Consider the following 19,872-nt stretch of genomic DNA (forward strand, 5'->3'; position numbering starts at 1 on the left):
GATGCTTTTATAAATCGTAAATTTATTTGTGGTCACCCGAGCGAAATAGGACAGGGCCCGTATTTAATTTGCGCATTACTGGTAGGCTATGTACTGCAATCGTGAACGTGTTAAATAATTTAAGCCACAGAGCATATAATACATGTAGGGAGACCAAACTTTTGAACGAATCTGCGGGTTTATGTGCAAATTCCCGCAATGCAGTGGCACAGTGGATACACATAACACAGGGAGTTTCGCAAGAAGTACCTGTGTAATGTGCAAATAACACACTTAACGCCAAACTTTAGGCGCTTAACTACTTATTACATGTCCGCATATTATTACAATTAAGTTTGTAATCTTAAATAACTATTATTCATACTAAATAAATACACATGTTCAAAATATACCCACCAATGGGAAAAATGTATAGATACTTTCAGAACATCATTTTGATGAGTTAAGAAATTTATTATTACTAAAACCAACGTATAAGTATTATAATAATTTAAAGGTTTAAAAAAAGGGCAATTACATTTTTTAATATGGTTACATGAAGCCATTAAGAGTAAATGTACCATAGTCTCACATTATTGTTTTTGATAAACGATAAAAACTTTTGGAGTAGCTAAATATGCTAAAGTATTATATTTTTTAATTAATTAAATTGCTGGATTTGAAGCCAGCTTGAAGATACTAATACTCGTGAAATTCGCTTTACTTAGAAGCGACAATTAGTGAGTTACTTTAAATATTTCACTATAGAATTTAGAATTACTAGCGAGACAGACTGGCGATCGCCAGCTGGCTCTGCTAGTTTAGAATTATTATTCACATTACTATAATTATTATCTCTTCTGCTTTGAGCTGGTTAGTTTTTCATACATATATTTTTTACACCTATTGAAAAAATACCCGAACTGGTAAAGATAAGGGAAACGACGTAGAAGCCACATATTTATACATATAAAAAAAAGTTTATGAAAAAAACAATTCGTTCATCGAAACACCATGTTATTTTAAGTGCATGAATGAATTTTAGAGCGGTCTCTTTTACAGCGGTTCGTGGAGCATAAATACATAGTAAAAGAACCAAGTTGTGTTATTAAAATATTTTTTTCAGTTTTAGTCGAAAATTCACTTGTTGAGTGAAAATCCTTTGCTGGTCCATGACGGATTCGAGGTGAGTCAAGCATTATATTACAGATTCGGGAAATCTCCATAAAAAATGAATATTACTCAACATTTTAGATTTTTAGAACGTTTCTACTTGTTTAGGTGCGTTAAAACACAACATAATATCATTATCAAATATCATAGAATCCAATGTTTGCATAAAAATAGTAGAATATATTTTTTAGGTATCACTTACCAGTCAGTTGGCTGTATTTGTCAGGCTAGTGTGTAGTTAGGAATCTGAAAAGAAAAAAACATTGTTATGAGTTAAATTGTTGCAAAAGTAGTGATTTCATGTAAAAATACGTATACGTAGACACTTAATACTTTGGACGCTGAAGACGCACATGCGCCATATAAACTTCATTCTGGATCAAACAGCCATTGAAAAATGCTCTAAAATTGTCCAATAGTCATAAAATGTTCACAGTCTCTTCGTGGAGTTCAAATTTGCATATGACTTTGTGCATACAGAAGCTCTGTGGAGTATTGAAAGAATTCCAAATCCTGAGAAATCTGATCCGTATGGTGAGGCTGTGCACGGAGGAATCAGGAAGCAGGATACGTAGAAATGAGAATGTAATAAACGAAATCTTACGAGGTGATCGCTGGGTTGAAGCATTGCGACTCCTTATCGCATATTCTTTTTATTATTGCTCTATAAAGAAGCTTTCAAAGCAGAAGGCGGAACCGTCCTAAACGGATCCCACAAATTATTAATCAGCTTATGTGGATGATCTGGTCACTGGTAGTGCTCGGGGAAAGAAAGCACATCCACGAGTATTGCCACTCCTCTGGACGATGCAGCGAAATGAATAAACGTAAAGGTTAACACTGATAAGAACAAGTACCAAAGATAACCATAGGAGGTGCTTCCGTACAAACACTGAGTTCCGCGAACTATTTAAACCTATAGGCAATATCTTGAAGGCGCAAAGATTCAGATGGGCCGGTCACGTTGTTAGTTGCGAAGGAAAAAGAGAGACGCAGCGAGGCTGAGTGTAACCGACTGAAGAGAGAGAGCCCGAGATAAAGATACCTGGAGGACAGTTGTGCAGTCGGCCATAGACCTAAATGATCTCTAGCGCCAGCTTAAGAAAATAAGAAAGTGAATAATGGTTCAATATTTCACACCATTATCAAGAGTATAATACATATGTTGTATAGGTATAGCTATGTGGGTATATATCTAACATCGAGAGAGGTCTCAAAATCTTCGATTGTACTCATTGTACTATATCAAATTAAATCTAGTAAAAGACAAAAATACATTACAAAATTCACGGACAATTAATATTCAAAGACACAAACGTATTAATTGAATAGTAATACCTACACATCGTCCAAACCTAGATCCTTTGTATTTTAAGAAGAGACGCCAGTAGTTGGCAAATGTTAAAAAAATAAGTAATGTTCAGAAAATTAAAACTATTGCCCGAGGGCACTTTGTGAAAATTGAGTTAAAATTCCAATTGATAGAAAATAGGTTTTGAACTGGATTGTAAAAAAAACATGTAGAATCCGTTTGTAAAGTCAATTCCTATGCAATATGACAAAACTCTCATAAATTAGCATTGAACGGGATTGTTCTCGTTTGTTCACTGTCGTGTCGATTACGTATACCTTTCAATTATAATTAAAATGAACTGATACGTACTTTTCACGCTTATTTTTAGCATTTAAGTAGGTAATTGACACTTTCCAATATATGTACGGTCAAGAGTCAAAACTGATTTCGGGATTACTTAGTGGGTTTTTAGGGGTATATATGTAATGAAAGAAAGTCGTAGCATTTTAACCATGACCAATAAAATACAATAAATTTTAATTAGTAAAAATAGGCGACGAAGAATGACAGTTATAATATTTTTTTTAAAAAGTGACTAGCACGTATTAGTTCAAATCGTGCTTGGAAGAACGAATTTATAATATGATTGTTCTTAAATTAGTATATAATAATATGTAATAGTTGAAATAGCTATCCAAGAATTTGTAATACGTAGTAGGTATACCTATTCATCAAAGGAGCTTTCGCACCAGCTGCAAAGAGGATGTAGACGTCAGTCACAGATACAATGTCAGAAAAAGCTCGGATCTAAATGTCGTAAACGGCTAAAAGCTGTGACGCGGCATTGTGGAATGATCCCGAGTAAGTACACTTACAGGAACTGTCATTTAGTGGAACGTGCTCTGAAATTGGATGTCAGGATACGGAGCTGTTTTATGTCGTTACGCAGCGATCAAGCAAGTATGCGGAGGAATAATATAGCAGGTTTTACATCCGAGTTACTTTGCGTAGATGGCAATAATACAAAAAAGTGTAAAACAATTGATTAAATTATAATTTCACATGTTATATATTTTTCGATGTTTATTTTGCGTGTTTCGTCCACATTAATGAACATTATGTATAATTTAATTACCTATGTAAGCATTCCCTTCCATTTTATAATAGTTTCATAATTACATTGATACATATAAATTCTACAAGAGTTGAGAGAACGAAGAAGAGCTACGTCCAGATGTGCGGAGGAGGGACTGAATTAAGACTGCCACGAGTTATCCACTGATACAATATGTCGAGAGGGGGGAGCAAATAAAGCCATGAAGAAGGCTTCGCAATGGTCAAATCATTCAGCTCACAATTCTAATTCACGACATTATCTAATTAGGGTCCTATGTATGTATAATTTAAGGCAAAAAAAAATCCGAAATAATAAGGGTTGTTTTTGTTTAGTATAATTCTAACTGCTACAATAAATAAACCACCATAATGCAGATTACAGTACAATGCGCTATGCAGGTGTATTATGCATTTATGATTTGGCATAAATTACTCCTTGCATAATGAGAATTTTAATATGTAGAACATTATTTACTCTACCTGCATTCAATCATACTGAAATTTATATGTACAATATTATCAATTATTATCATACAGCAGTTTCAAATACCTTCAAATTACCACTCCAGTTCTAAATCGATGTCAGCGATTTATTAGTTCTGAGTTCATGTAGTTTGAAAATAGAATACTAACAATAAAATTCGATGTTGGTATAGGTATCTACTATAAGAGTAGAATTTCGGGTAGCAAACACCGATTATCGATACAATATTTAGTACTTGACGGAAATTTGATAGCCATTTATCCTGGATCACAAAATGAAAATAATTTTGATATGAAAAATCTTATCATTATTACATTATTATCATTGGTACCTATATTCTCGTTAACCAAGTTACGTTGGCAGAATTTCGCAAAACTCATTCAATGTAGTGCAAACTGTTTTATTATTTATTTAATTATACAGTTCCATAAAAACAGAATTGAGTACAAAGGCAGCGCATATTTGGTTACTTTTGCACAGATAACTATCAAGTGACAGTGTGTTGTTATAATATTACAGTGTTCCGGTCACTCCATATAAATCCGCAATTCGCTAACCGGTCCATAACGATTGCACAACACCAGTAAATAAGTATCTAGGCTAGTGTGTGCTTCTCAAACTGTGTTCCGCGTAAATCTAACTACATTATACATATTGTTAAAGTTTACGTAACGTGCTGACGTTTGCTGACAATGCCTCTGTATACACATTGGTAAAACATAATAGCATTCATTATGAAGTGCAGAAAAGTAACATGTCTTCCATCTCTGTCAATGATATTGTTTACTATGATTCGCTTGAAGTAATGTTATGTATGTATCGATGCCAGAGGCATTACCTGATTCGCGAATATTAATATCTGATTGAAAATTTAGGGAGGTAGGTACGTACCATTTTTCATTCCCACTTCTGAAAATCTTCTTAAATTCTTTAAATAATAAAATTTCAAACTATTACTACTAACATACAAAATTTAAAAATACCTCAGATATATATAAATATATACTTATAGGTACTAAAAATGTTTTTTAAGACGACGCCCAATAGTACCTGTAACCACTGGATTCATGCCAGCGTGCAATACCAATTAAGCTACGGACATCCTATCTAATTACGATTAAATTAATTGTAGTTTTACGTGAAATGCTTATCAAATTGCGTTATGTTTGGCTATCGATTTTTGTGCTTTAAATCAAGGATAATTTCTAGTGCTTACGTATATATCTGAGGTATTATCAAATTATGTATGTGTAATATAAAGAATGTTATATTCTCAAATCTCGTGAATAAAAGAAATAGTTTACCGAGTATTTTTATGAATTTAAAACTTTATGCCACGTAAATACGAACTTATTTATTTATTAACGTATTTAACTACTAGTTACTAGGTGCCCGCAGTGGAGCAGTGGGAAAAACAGCCGCACATATTCGTAGGTCACGGGTACAAAATAAACGCCGTGGCTGATTCATTCACCTGTTGTTACTATACATTCAAAGGGAAGTAGCAAACGTTAAACTATTCCATAAAATATAAAAAAAAGAAGATACTCTTCACTCTCTGAAGGCACATGTTATTGGTTTGGTTTGAAGTGCACATGGTAATTAAGTAGCGTACGTACCTACATACAGTAACGGCAAATAGTCTTTCATTTGCACAAATCATATTAATATACAAACAATAATACATCGAGGCAATGTGAACTGCAGTGTTGAACAAACGCTGGAAATATAGGCACGCTTTGACGTTTCACTTTTTGCATCAGAATTTATTACAGGTAGCAACTTTACCTGCCGACCATCGTAATAGGTATTATCTACCCGTGGAGTATCGCAATATATACATTACTATTATCGAGACGTAATCTCTTTTTCTATCTTCTTTTTACTCATTTACTTTCCGGCGGATACGGCCATTTTAAATATAATTATCAAGATAAAAGCGCGCCAAGTATTTTGTCGCTATTCTATTTTCAATATTAAGACATAACATTCATTAGAATCAAAGCGATGCTAGGAGAAAGTATTTGTAATATGCATAATAGGTATAGTTTTTATTAATAACTATCCATTATTGAGAATAGGTATTTTACTTATGTAGAAAATACGTGTTTAAAAGTTCTGCCAATGATTGTTGTACACATAGCATATTTTAATCAGAAAATAATCCTGGCATGCGTATTATTATCTAAAATGTATATCGTAATAAAGTGATTGGTTGAGTTTTTTAAGTGGACTGTAATTATATTGTCGGAAGATGAGGAGGTCGGGTCTAGGGGTGGGGGCGATGGAACAGAGTGTCAGGCACTGACCTTTGTGATGATGTATGATGGCTCCGTGGTATGGTTTCAACTTTCGCTCGCGCGGTATAGTTGTTTTGGGTCACCCGGTTCGTATACTCCCGCACTTTGTGACACAGTTTTATGGATTATATGTGATGGTGTATAAATGAGTCTATTGAGTCAATCACTTAAGCGATGGAAAGCTATTAGAAGCCCGCACACGTCCGCTGTCGAGATGCAACTGAATGTTCTTTGTAACACCGTCTCTCATCACCCGTAATTGCTTATTGATTGTCTGGTAACAATAACGCTGGGGATTAGGAGGTGGGTGAGGAAATAATGAGTGGAATGGGTACCTAAATGGCCCAAACAGTGATAGTTACCTAATTAGTTAAGAATGAGGCAGATAGTAATCATTCATAAACACCAAAAACTTTCATTAAGTTGGATGGTGTCAACCGATCAGAACATCTGTTAAGTTAATACGAAGAGTTAAATAATAATATATATTCATAAATATTCGGGAAAAAATATTTTTGGCAAGTGAGAATACTCATTTTAATAAACTCGAACCAGAGTAGTTTATAAGAATGAGTTGTCCGATGAAAGCAAAAGGGTGGAAAATGTCAGACATAATATAATTAATAATAGTGCGAATTACGAAAGTATATACTATCCCAACTAATTGGGGTAAGTAAAATTGCGTTCACAATTCAATTAATGCTCAACCAAGTGGCATCATAGGCGATTCGCAAGTGTTTGCTACAATGACTGATGTGATGTCAGGAGTTACGCAATTATATCAGAATTCACTTCTTCTTTTCAGTCGTTCCTTTGTAGCTAGGTTGTGAACACTTCGAAATGCAGCAATTATATCCTGGGCGAACAAGAATACCCACAACTCACTGTCATATGCTTCTCTCAAATAAGGCTGAAGACCACCCCCAGTAAGCTCTTACACATAGTCACACCAACGCAATAACTCTCTTCCTCACCTTGGTATTTGTGGATCAGAGAACCCAGAATGACTGAAGATTTTGGGTAAGTAGCCTTCGGATGTGAGGTGATATAAAAGCGTAATTCTAATGAATAATAAAAATTCTAATTATTGTTTGTTCATACAATAATAATTAGTTAGCGAATGTTGTATGACTATTACGCTCTACATACCTACATTATATGATACGCATATAGCACTGTTTGTTTCCCCGATCATGTCATGAAATACTTTGCATAAATCTAACCAGTGAGGAGAATATTACATTAGCATTAGATGATATAACTTGGAATAATATTGACTGGTAGGTTTATAATATATCAGAATGTAATCCCGCGCGGCATATAAGCAGCAGATAACATTTCAAAGAACAAACTTGGCTGAAGTTTGTCGTGTCACCTGAATTATTCATTAGTTTACAAACGATTTGAATAAAACAAATCATTGCTTCGGGAATGATACCTACTTCGAATATTACGTGTGCTCCGGTAAAGGGGATTGTTTAATATTAGACATTTCTGAGTAAGCTTAATACATATACGTATAATTGACTACGTATTGATGATATTCACCGAATTATACGAAATTGTTTTATAACAGAAACTTATATTAACGTCTGAAATGTATAATTTAAGAGTATTTTATTTTATTTATATTATAACTGGTAGGTATATGCATAAGTTCATGGTAGTAGTCGGTACCTATATCACTGCTAATATTCATAATTTAATTATAGTATATAGTGGTATAATCTGTAGGGTGAATACCCATACCCTACCATCCAGCATGACTTGGCAGGAAACCATTAATTTATAACTACAATGTATCTTGCAACATAATATTGCTAAAATTGCAAAACAAGCGATTTATTTGAGTCAATCAAATTTCAATATAAAGCTAATTTAGCAAAATAATATAATAACACAAGTAATCAAGTCATTCTAACATTCAGTCGAGTCCACGATCTAACGATTAGTAATTTTCTCACGTCGCATCTCTGTAATTATTAACTGTAAAAATCACTTAAATATCATAGTACGTCTCTGTATTAAAATTGTATCATTTATGATTAAGGGAAATAAATTGGGTCTTACTTTATCACGCACAATCCTTCTATTCATTGCAATCAACCTATGATATATATATCAACATATGATCAACAAGTGTTCTTAAATAGATATGCTGAAATGAAAATTAAGATATTAATCACGTTGCTTGGCAATGCCCGTTATAATAATATGATGGCTACGAAGGCTCCTTGCAAATTTAAGACCACTTAATCTTGAGACGTTCATAGCTCAGCCAAACATCAAAGCGTTTTTGTGTATCCAAATGTTTCTGAGAATGTAACCCCTGCAATGATTAATTGTAATATTACGTACCTACCATTCTAAACAATATTATGTAATCGCCAATTTAATAACAGTGTATTAATGTAAAGCTAAATAAGCCTCAACTGAGATTTTGTAGCTAAATAAAAAAATGAAGATGTAGAAGTACATTTTTAATTAATTAGAATCAAAAGTTATAGTAGATAGAGACATTTAGATATCTACTAAATAATAGAAAATGTTATTACAATTTCATATTTGTTTATTTAATGTATAACATTGCATCTGACAGTTAGGTATACAACGATTACTTCTAAATTATGTAATCAAACCAATATTAGGTTCTTACTTTTAAAATGATCTACAGACTTGTGCAAATGGCAATAGTAAATATTATAATCGTATTGAAGTAATGAAATAAAGTATTAGAGATATGAAATTTAATAGGTATTGACAGTGAAACAGAAGAAAGTATACAGCTTGTATGATTTATATAATATACGTCAGGGGTGGCGAACATATGGCACACGTGCCACTGGTGGCACGCGAGATGATTTTGCATGACACGCGTTTGAAGAGAAAAAAAATACATATAATGATAATAAAAGACAGATCGAATTGTATACAAATAGCAGGCAAATACTCTTCAAGAATAAGCATTACATTTAATGTAACTATTGATGACATATGCGTGTGAAACATGGACCCTAAGTAAAAGAGAGATCCAGAAACTTAGAGTAGCACAACGTGGTATGGAGAGGTGCATGCTGGGCATAACGCGAAAGGACAAAAAGAGGAATGAGTGGATAAGGAAGCAGACAAGGGTTTGCGATGTAATAGAGTTTATTAAAAGCCTTAAATGGAGATGGGCTGGACACATAGCTCGAAGAAGAGACAATCGTTGGACAAATCTAGTCATCCAGTGGTATCCAAGAAGTACAAAACGTCCACAAGGTAGACCTCGAGGCCGCTGGATCGATGAAATGATAAAGTTCTGCGGAAGTACGTGGCAACGCAATGCACAGGACCGAGAGAAGTGGAAGCAACTTGAAGAGGCCTTCATCCAGCAGTGGATAGATTCAGGCTGATGATGATGATGATGATGATGATAATATAATTGCATAGGTCTGTCCTTTGGCGACTGATTGCGTCATATATAATATTACACACTAACCTCATCAGGCAGCGGAGGATGCCGCGCCACGAACCTCTAATTTTGATCGATTTACGATGCTTGAGACCACTGGACCAATTCTCGTGTCAATTTGTGCGATAAGAACCAAACTAATTAATACATTAACAAACAATTTCATTTCTACCGACAAAAAATTACTGCACCAAATAAGAAACAAAAACTTGGTGAAGCTAGTAGCAGTAATTCTGGCTGACGGTTTCAAAGTTGGTGGACCAAAATGTATGGCGTAATTGAAAAAAGTGATAAAGCTATACGTGTGCTAGGTTCTGTGAGTGGTACCTGTCTAAAATATTATCAGTTTTTTAATAGGATTTTTAAAAACTATTTTTTCCTCATGAAAAACTGCTCGGCACGTCAGACAGTTGAAAAATAATATTTGGGAAATTTTGGCACACCTACATAAAAAGGTTCGCCAACCCTGATATACGTAATCCAATGAAGTGTCATTTAAAATTATTTATTTATTAATAAATAGTACCTACCCACCTAATGTGTATTTTTAGGTTACTCGTCAGCAATAAAATATCGCCGATTGGTACTCAGTTGATAGTTTTGAATATGATGTACCCATTGAAACGTCATAAGCGTATTTAATATGATTTATGATAGAGGTAAATATTATGGAAAAGTTAGTTAATAAAATGCGATATACGCGACTGTCGACTTATCTGTCAAAATATCTCGCGGGCGTGAATAATATTTATTCACATTTTGACATTTACATTTTTTCACATTTTCACATTTAATGAGAACATGTGAAACAAACAAAAAAAATTGAAAAACTTGTCAATAATGCAATTTGAATTTGAAATAAAATAACGTGAAGTGAATGAGCACTATAACTATCTACCTACCTATATTTCTTAAAACAGCAAATTTTACAGTGGCAATACCAACGCTTCTTTAAAAGCTCCGCTATCAAAACTTAACCGGGAAAAGAACCCGAAAGCTCCGGATTACTCTTTTCACGGCTTAATCCTTTAATTCGGTAGCGCTTTGTGTAATCCTAGACATCCCGCAAGGAGTAATGCGCCTAATAAGCCATTCCTGCTATCTCTAAGGAAACGGGTTCGCATCCCCAGGGATTCCGCACAAAAGGCCCGTATCGCGTTAATAATATATCACAATATACCTAATCTTATCCTGTTGGGAATAATACGCTACGAAAGGTACATACTCGTAATTATGTTATTTCATTACGGAGCATATAAATAATAAAATACCATAATATATTATTTGAAACAGAACCTTATTTAGTAAAAAAATATATTTTGAATTGTTCTCAATTATAATAACAAACAGAAACCCACGTATATAAATATTGTTTGATCCTTATTAAAATTTGTTATATAGTATTTCGTTTTTGGGCTGTCTGTCATCGTAAATTCCTCATTCTTTTTTCCTCGGCGTTTCGGCTAGTTGTAGAGACCGTTATCAGAGATAATGTGGGAAATGTATGTAGCTACTCGTTCATGTATGAATACAAACGCTGCTCCAAGGAACGGATATAAATGAAGAATATAATATGGTGATATCGCAAAAAACAGAATGCAATAACATACATACATAGGTACTGTGTGTACTCATAAATTACTAAACAACATTCTAATTAACCTTGGCTGTTACAAAATAATGGACTTGGAAACAAAAACGGCAGTTTCCATGTTCATTAAATGTTGGTGAGTCATTAAACATGTCTTATATCTTTCTTATGTGTATATTTTTTGAAAAACTATTTTTAAATGTTGTTTATAACCTAATAACTAATATATAACACTGTATACTATTTATTCTAGAAATTATACCTATAAAAGAGAATGGACATTTTTCATAAATGAAAACCGCTGTTTTTGTTGAAAGCCCTCAAATATAATACTTGTGAAATAATTACCTGTTTGCAATTATGATAATTCAACAAATTACGCAAATGGCTGTCGCCACGTTTACATATTTATAAGAAAATGGAACACTACCGAGTAAATGCGCACCCACGATGACCGAGCGCTTATCACGTCAGCTTATAACGTCGAGGGTCCCGGGTTCAAATCCCCGGTCAGGAAAAATTCCCACGTTGTTTATCAATGTGTGTTTGTCCCAGTTTGGAGGTTGAGCAAGTGGTTAACTTACATTTCTCGTTAAATATGTCAATACAACCTCTACTCGGTGGAGACCGATATTATGATCTTCGCAGGAATGGACATGACATTAAAAAAATGTGAACTCCAAAAAAACAGAATAATATTTGTATTTAAAGATTTACCTTTACCGTTAGGTACCTTTTAACATAATAATAAAATAATATATTGAAGAATACCTACTTTATCTTCAATTCGTTAATGAACAGATTATTACCTGTTTAAATTTTTCAATACTGTTCAGAAAAAAATGCTAATCGCTTCGAGTCAAATTGATTGAATAATCTCAATAAATTAAATTCTTATACTATGTCTTACCTTATAATTGATAAAGCATATAATTTGAATCATTTTTAGTGATCCTCAGTTTACTGAAGTATCCATGTTACTACAATCTGAGTCAGTTTTATATTATTTTAACATAGGTGAAATAGGTCAATAAAAACCTCCCAAAAGGAAAACTAAATCAATTTGTATTTTAATTCAAATTTCATCATCAATTACCTTTAGTCGATAACACCAATAAATAAAAAGATCTTCCAATTGAAACTAATAGTATTAAGTACTAGTACACTAATATTACACGTACTAAGATAATACTGCAATAAGCACCTGTTACAATGCATTTTCCAATATTAAATTGTTAACGTAACAAGATTAACGGAAACAAATCGTACTCGCTTTAAGTTTTAAGCCCCTGCTGGAAGGATGTATTGAGCTTCTACTACTGGTTTAATCCAGTCTTAGCACATCCAATTAGATCACAATAAGAAGCGATCTATGTACGTACATTACCTAAAACTAAACTGACACCAGAAATTAAATTTCCTTTATTTTGTTAACTGTCAATTCATGGTGGAACTGCATTGTATTGTTGTTTTTATTTAATAAAACGCAATTTTTTTTATAGTACTTATTCCACTTTTAATTAATATATTAGGACCGGTTTCGTCCGCTTCAGTGGGACATTTTCGACTGAATACATTTTTTTTTATAAAACAATATTTATCAAACAAAATTCAAAGCGATAGAAATAATATATGTACCTATTGTTATATTATTTCTATCGCTTTGAATTTTGTTTGATAAATATTGTTTTATAAAAAAAAAATGTATTCAGTCGAAAATGTCCCACTGAAGCGGACGAAACCGGTCCTAATATATTAATTAAAAGTGGAATAAGTACTATAAAAAAAATTGCGTTTTATTAAATAAAAAATACCAGAAATTAAACTTCAACTTTGTTAATATTAGCTAAGTGTTAGATATTCAGCCAATATTTAGTTATAATCATCATCATCATCAGCCGGTGTCAATACACTTATAGATTGAGGCCTCCCCTAGCTCCATTCACTAATCTTGGCCCTTAGTTCTTCGCTGCCATATATATCCACCAATCTTTATGAGTTCGTTTATATAGCTGGTTTTAGGGCATCCCTGTATGTCGTTTAGTGCCCCTTGGGTACCACTGTATTAGGTACAGTGTTTGTACAACAGTTGTCCACTCGCCGAGCTACATGTGCAGTCCATTGTCAGTCCATCTGTATAGAGACCTCTATCACATCGTTATAATAATATACATACATAAGAATAAATTACATGAAACGATTTACTACTCATTGTCAGAATATACTGCTTGACGAAGAGATAATCGTTGCACAAATCTGGTCATCCAGTAAGAAACGAAAATACTTACATGATAATAAATGTCTACCCACTAATACTTTAAATATGACAAGACAAAATAAAACATCGGTGCATCTTCTACAAATACGTAGGTACTACGCCTTTATAGTGAGTAAGTTCTTACTTAGATAATTGCATGACTGTCAGAGGCGTGACACAATATGCTTGCACGTAAATAGATTGCCGGTAGGAGTAAAAAAATCTGATTTATAACACGCTAAGGTAGATTAACACACGAATTCGTGATGAATTCTAATAAAATTATGTTATAACATTAAAATAATGTAGATGCATATTTTGCATATACTTATAATAAGTAGTAATATGAGCTTTTACTTTATGGAATGATCACAACAGCTTTTTAAGCTATGTGGTTATCGTACGTACATCTTGACATATATAAGTAAATTGTGAGTGTCATCAATTAGGTACATTGCAGTACAGTAAGTAGGGCTTGACAAGACGCGATCCGGCCTGTTGCCGGGATACTAGGACTCTGATTTCCGATCTGGCGACACCTTCCCAGCAATAATGTTAAACTTGCACAATGTAATTATGATTATCCTTTTATTTGAATAAACACTATTCTCCGCTACACGTTATAATATGATTCCTGAACTGATAATGAGAAGAGGCTGTTTTAGGGTCCCGCATAAATTAATTCTTGTTAATTAATCGTAAAAAAAATAGTCGTGAAGGAAAAATATCAGACCAATAAGACTACAAACACTTCAAGTAGGCATTGATAATATTGTTTTATAAAATAAATACTACCTACTACCAACGATTTCAACATTAGTTATTATCTGATCTAGGTATTGATATGTCAACGTTATTATAACATACTTATTCTAGTTAAATTATTACAATATTAATGTTTAATGTGATACTACATCTACTCATTTACTGAATCAATTAAGTAATATCTTTAATCGTGACTACTGGAGATTCTTGGAAAAAGTTATTTTATTATAATAAAAAGTACTTTTAATAAATACACCACGATCAGGAATGGTTGCGTCCGTAAAGACGGACACTAACAACTAATGCAAACAAAAGACAAAGATAAAACTGGCCCTGATTGTAATTAAAATTGTTTTACAATTGCATACATATTAGGATATCGATATGTTTAAAACGACCAGTACCTAGATATAATTGAAAATTGTATATGTATCTACTTACTTATAAATTTCTATGGCATACATTGAGAAATAAAATGCAAAAGATTATTTATTTTAAATCAGAGATAGGTGTACCTACTTATAACATTTTATATATGTTCAAATGGATTTATTTAATGTCAAAATCACTATTTAATTATTGTGTACACCCCACTTTAACGGGAGCCTAAAAGCTCTAAAACCTCACCTGCCTATCTAATGCCACTAATGTGCCGAATGAATGGGACTTTTCAAAGGTAAGTCCATTAAAAAAGATGACATTTCGTGGCACTTACGTACCTACTTACCTAATATAATAAAGTGACTTTTAAAAATTGGGGTGTTTTGTCCGCGGCAGTTATTCAAATTTATTATACAGAAGGGGACGTAAAATCGAAAATAATAATAGTTGGACACATAAGCTTTTATAATATGTAAATCAATACAATGACATTCTATATTACTATAGTACAATGAGTTACTGTGCCATTATTTCAATGAGTCATATTTGGTACTTACCTAATAACATATTAAGTACAAAATGCACAAAACTTAAACTTAAAACAAACGATACAACCTACATAACTAGAGCTTGTGATTTTTCGACGTTATTTAATTTTCGAGGTTTGAGAAATATTTGATGCTTAAGAATTCGAGATTGGTTTATGTATTTCTCGAGATCTTAATGTTATGTTATGATTTTTTCCGTCCAAACCATTGATGTAGGTACTCAATGGTCGGAACAGGTTTGCCCCTAAAAAAACTAAAAAATATTCCCTCCAGATTACAGGTTGTTAAAAAAAATGTTTTATTCGCATTCGTTCCTTAATTGGCCGCCCCAAGCAACGCATGATAGTACAACCATGCGGTATGTCGCTGAAGCTTACCTTATTTTCAAAATTCATGCTAAGATGAGATGGGTGCTGTTAATTTTTTGTATATCATGAAACGAAGCATTTGAGGTCACAAACTGGTACAACTGCCGATGGTATACCTATACACTTATAATTGTGACCAATCATGCATCATCCGCATTGTTATAACTTAAATTTAACATTTTAAATAACTTGTGGCGCCGCGGTGCACAGTTTGAATACAACTGTAATACCATATGATTTATAACCGGCTACATTCCAATGTTGCGTATAGTAATTAATTACTTTTCTATACTAATAGGATAACATAATATGAAATACCTACATATTATTATGTCAAATTATTATATTGCTTTATCAACTAATTGTTATCATATCACTTTATCAGGTAGGTATGAATGGAATGATGTATGAGTGAATTAAATTTGTCATTTTAATGAACGCAATTATTTTACAAATAACATAACTAACCAATCAAATTAAATGATGCGGATGTACTGAATAAATAATACCCACTAATAAATTATTAAATATTATCTTCATAATAATATTATGAAAGATATTTTTTAACATTCGAATTATTTACCTATCATAACTATCTTTTTCGCTGTATCGGATCAGTTCTAATACACATATTTTTAAAGTGTATTTATTGTTTTGGCTACCTATATTCAAATACGATTTCTATTCATTAAAAAGAAATCCAATTTTAACTTATACCTATCATAAAAAGATATTTTAAAAAGGTGCATATCATATTGAATTATTATCAAGTAACACTGTTAAACCAGTGATGCCTGTGATAAACATCATTAAAAAAAGAGATTGTTTTAGTCAGTGAACAATTAAATTATTAATTATAACTTATAACATATCATTGTGTATTATATTACAATGTGATTTTAGCATTTAAAATGCATAATCATTAAATTAAAATAAGTTATTTTTCTGACAAGAATAAAATATAAGCTGAACATGGTAACCTTCATAAAAGGAATTTCATTTTGGTATTAATTTATTGTAGGTAGGTAGGTACCTAGTTTTCATTTTTTTTTTAATTGAATATGGTCACCACTAAAAGCAGATTTTTTAATTTACAACACAACATACGTACCCGAATAAGATTAGTTGTAGATAGTAAGCTAAAATAAGTACCTACTTCTTATTTATGCCATTTATTGGATTAAGTGATAACTTCCATTGCTACCTAAACAAAATTATAATTACATATAAACACATACAAAATAAAACATTGCAAATGCCATTTACTGTTTTTGAAATGGGATAAGAATCATTATTTATTTTCAATTATGTTATAATGGACTTCATTCTTACATCTTAAATACTACAATACGAATATAAAAAGGACGGTTAAATAAAAAAATAGCTATCCCGACCAAAGAGGAGAATTCAATTTAATAGTTTCACATGTACCTACTTATATATCTCTGTTAATTGTAGATATTTCCGCTAGGTACCTACTAAAATATGCAGCTCGCTAAGAATAATAAAATCTACATAATTTCAATGTTAAATATCGTAACTCTAAAACCAGTGGTGTGGTTAGTACTTTCGACTTTAATTAAAGAAATTCACAAAACATCATTTTATAATAATAGCTTTATTATAAAATAAGACAATTTAAGGAAGAAGCCGAAAAGATAAAAAAAATAATTAAGGTAACATATTTAGACATCAGAAAAACAAAGGGGAAATACTTAAAATAATTCAGAACGTCACTAACGAAATATTTTTTTTTATGACAGACGAAATAGATTCATAAGTTCCTATTCACTATTATAATGAATAGAATTTTAGAATTTTTGTCTTGTGCAATTACAATGTAGTTCGGTATAAATTTAATTACGAGATTTATTTATTTTTTATTTCACCCTCGGAGCATAGGTAGGCATTATCAATTCCATAAATATTTCAGATAGGGTTCGCCACCAATTAAAATACTCTGAAATTTCTCTGAGCATGTCAAATGTATACAGTGACTTTTAATAAACAAAATTTTTATAAGGATGCAATAAAAATAAAGTCTCCCCTTTTATTAGTTTGACTTATTGTTTTATTATTTCACATAAAAACAAAAATGTTGATTGCTAAATATATTTTTTAAAGATTTTTAATTTGATATGAAGAAATCGCCAGAATATACTAGCTATATAATATTACATAGATAATAACATAGTACAATAATAATATTGTATATGTGAAAAGGGTGAATTTGTTTGTTGGTATGTTGGAAGATTTTTTATAGAACATACATAATTTTGTAAAACGTCAGAGAACATACCTAGGAATTAGAAAAAAACCTTGGAAAAAAGATAAACCAAGTGGAACAGGAACCTCACATCAGTCATTCTATGTAGGTTTCAAATATTAGATTTAATTCGCGTGATTCATAGGCTGACCGATAGCTCAAATGATGAGAGCATTCACCCAGATAGTGAAATATGTGAGGTTCAATATAATTTTCAGAATGGTGTAATTTCAATCTAACATTCTTAAATATTGTGTATATTCAGTAGGTATCAAATAAAAAAAAAATTCTCACCCTTGTATATGCATTCGCACGTTATCTTTTGCAATACTCATTCAATCGTTGTGCGGTTGATTTTACTGTAAATAAGTTTGCGAGGTTCAATAGTGACGAGTCGCATTATTTGGTAAAATGTAGTAAGTAGTTCGTTTTCCGTGACGCTTAATGCTTTACACTTCCGCGGGTGTCACTCAACTGAACAAATGAAATAATCTGTCAAAAAAGTCTGTCTGTGTGTATATACTATGGTCAGCAGTGGAATATAGCATAGCATCCATCATGAAACTCTATTCTGTGGCATCCATCTTACAATGTTATGTAGGAACTCCATTATGGTGTTGTATTGGTATATAACGCAATACAACAAATACGATTCACACGATAATTAACAAGATTTAAGAATGTAATATTCTAATTATTGAACATACATAATTTTGATAACACTTCTAGTAGCTAAATTTGGAAAGCGCTTCAGTGAGTATTAAAAACCAATAGTTAAAATTTGTGGCAATCAAGGATGACTCCTTTAGCATAGTGTAACTATTGGTCAATTTTAATACCTACTCATCAGTGCTCTTCCAAATGTTGATTTCGTCACCTCGTAGCATAGTGGTAATGCAACGGATAGGGCGTAAACCTGGGAGATACGGGGTTCGATTCCCCGTCGGGTTGGCTTACTTTTTTTAAAAAAAGATTTTTTCTATTGGTTATAATATATTCTCTCAGAAAGTGTTTTTCAAAATTATACATGGTACTTACGTCTTTAATTGTCAATTCATGGTAATCAATTCATGTTGGAAATGCATTGTATTTCGCATTGTACGAGTATAATGGAATTCAAAATACTAGATGCAGTATGAAAAATGTTTTTATTAAAATTATTAATATAGGTATGGTTTCTTGAAACGCATACGTTTAATATCATTCAATTCTCTATGGTAACTGTCATTTAAAAATAAACGAATTAAATTCCGTATCTGACTAGCCACTAGGTGTTGAAGAAATAATACCATCTAAAAATTGTTCCGGTTGAACCTTATTTAGAAGTGGTGCATTCTATATTAGGCATAGAGAATGTACATTACTCTGAGCGTGGGATAATTTTGGAGTTAATTCGTTTTAAATTGCTTGGATGTGATTTGATAGTGTCTTGTGCGTTTTGAAGCACGCTGTATCAACTGCTAATGGGAAGACGGAGTTGATTGGCTTAATTGAAATGCTTTAGGAGCATGACTATCAAATTATTTGAAAATGAAATAAAAAGTTATAATTGGTCTACTGTTTTTTTTATATATTTTTTGAATAAGTGATATGATCGTGAGCATTTAGCTGCAATTTACAATTAGTACAGTTTCAATCTGGTCCGCTATGAATCACACTATTGGGTAAGTAACAACATATTATTTTATTACTTACATTAATACTTAGGTACCACATCATTATACCCATCACTACCCCTATTTCCCCCAAGACTTTTATTATAAATATAATCCACAGTAAAAGGGGAAAAACTAGTAGTATTTGGATTGTCGAAGAAGGGCTTCTTCCAGAGTCCAGATGTACAGACTAAACATGAATACCACGGGTTTTGCACTGACATTCGAATGACTTCGTGTA

At 32.3% G+C, this 19,872-nt stretch overlaps 1 protein-coding gene across 1 annotated transcript in view; it reads right to left on the reverse strand.

Annotated features, from left to right (window-relative positions):
* The window catches only part of Tl (toll like receptor), a 407,432-nt gene that overhangs the window by 166,462 nt on the left and 221,098 nt on the right, over positions 1-19,872 (reverse strand). The window contains exon 5 of the mRNA XM_085945120.1: positions 1,355-1,398. The gene's annotated coding sequence lies outside the window, so the exon portion shown is untranslated. The remainder of the gene's footprint in view (positions 1-1,354; positions 1,399-19,872) is intronic.

The sequence above is a fragment of the Rhyacophila brunnea genome, unplaced genomic scaffold (assembly GCF_057557595.1).
Source record: "Rhyacophila brunnea isolate RB1 unplaced genomic scaffold, BYU_Rbru_1.0 scaffold_18, whole genome shotgun sequence".
Taxonomy (NCBI): domain Eukaryota; kingdom Metazoa; phylum Arthropoda; class Insecta; order Trichoptera; family Rhyacophilidae; genus Rhyacophila; species Rhyacophila brunnea.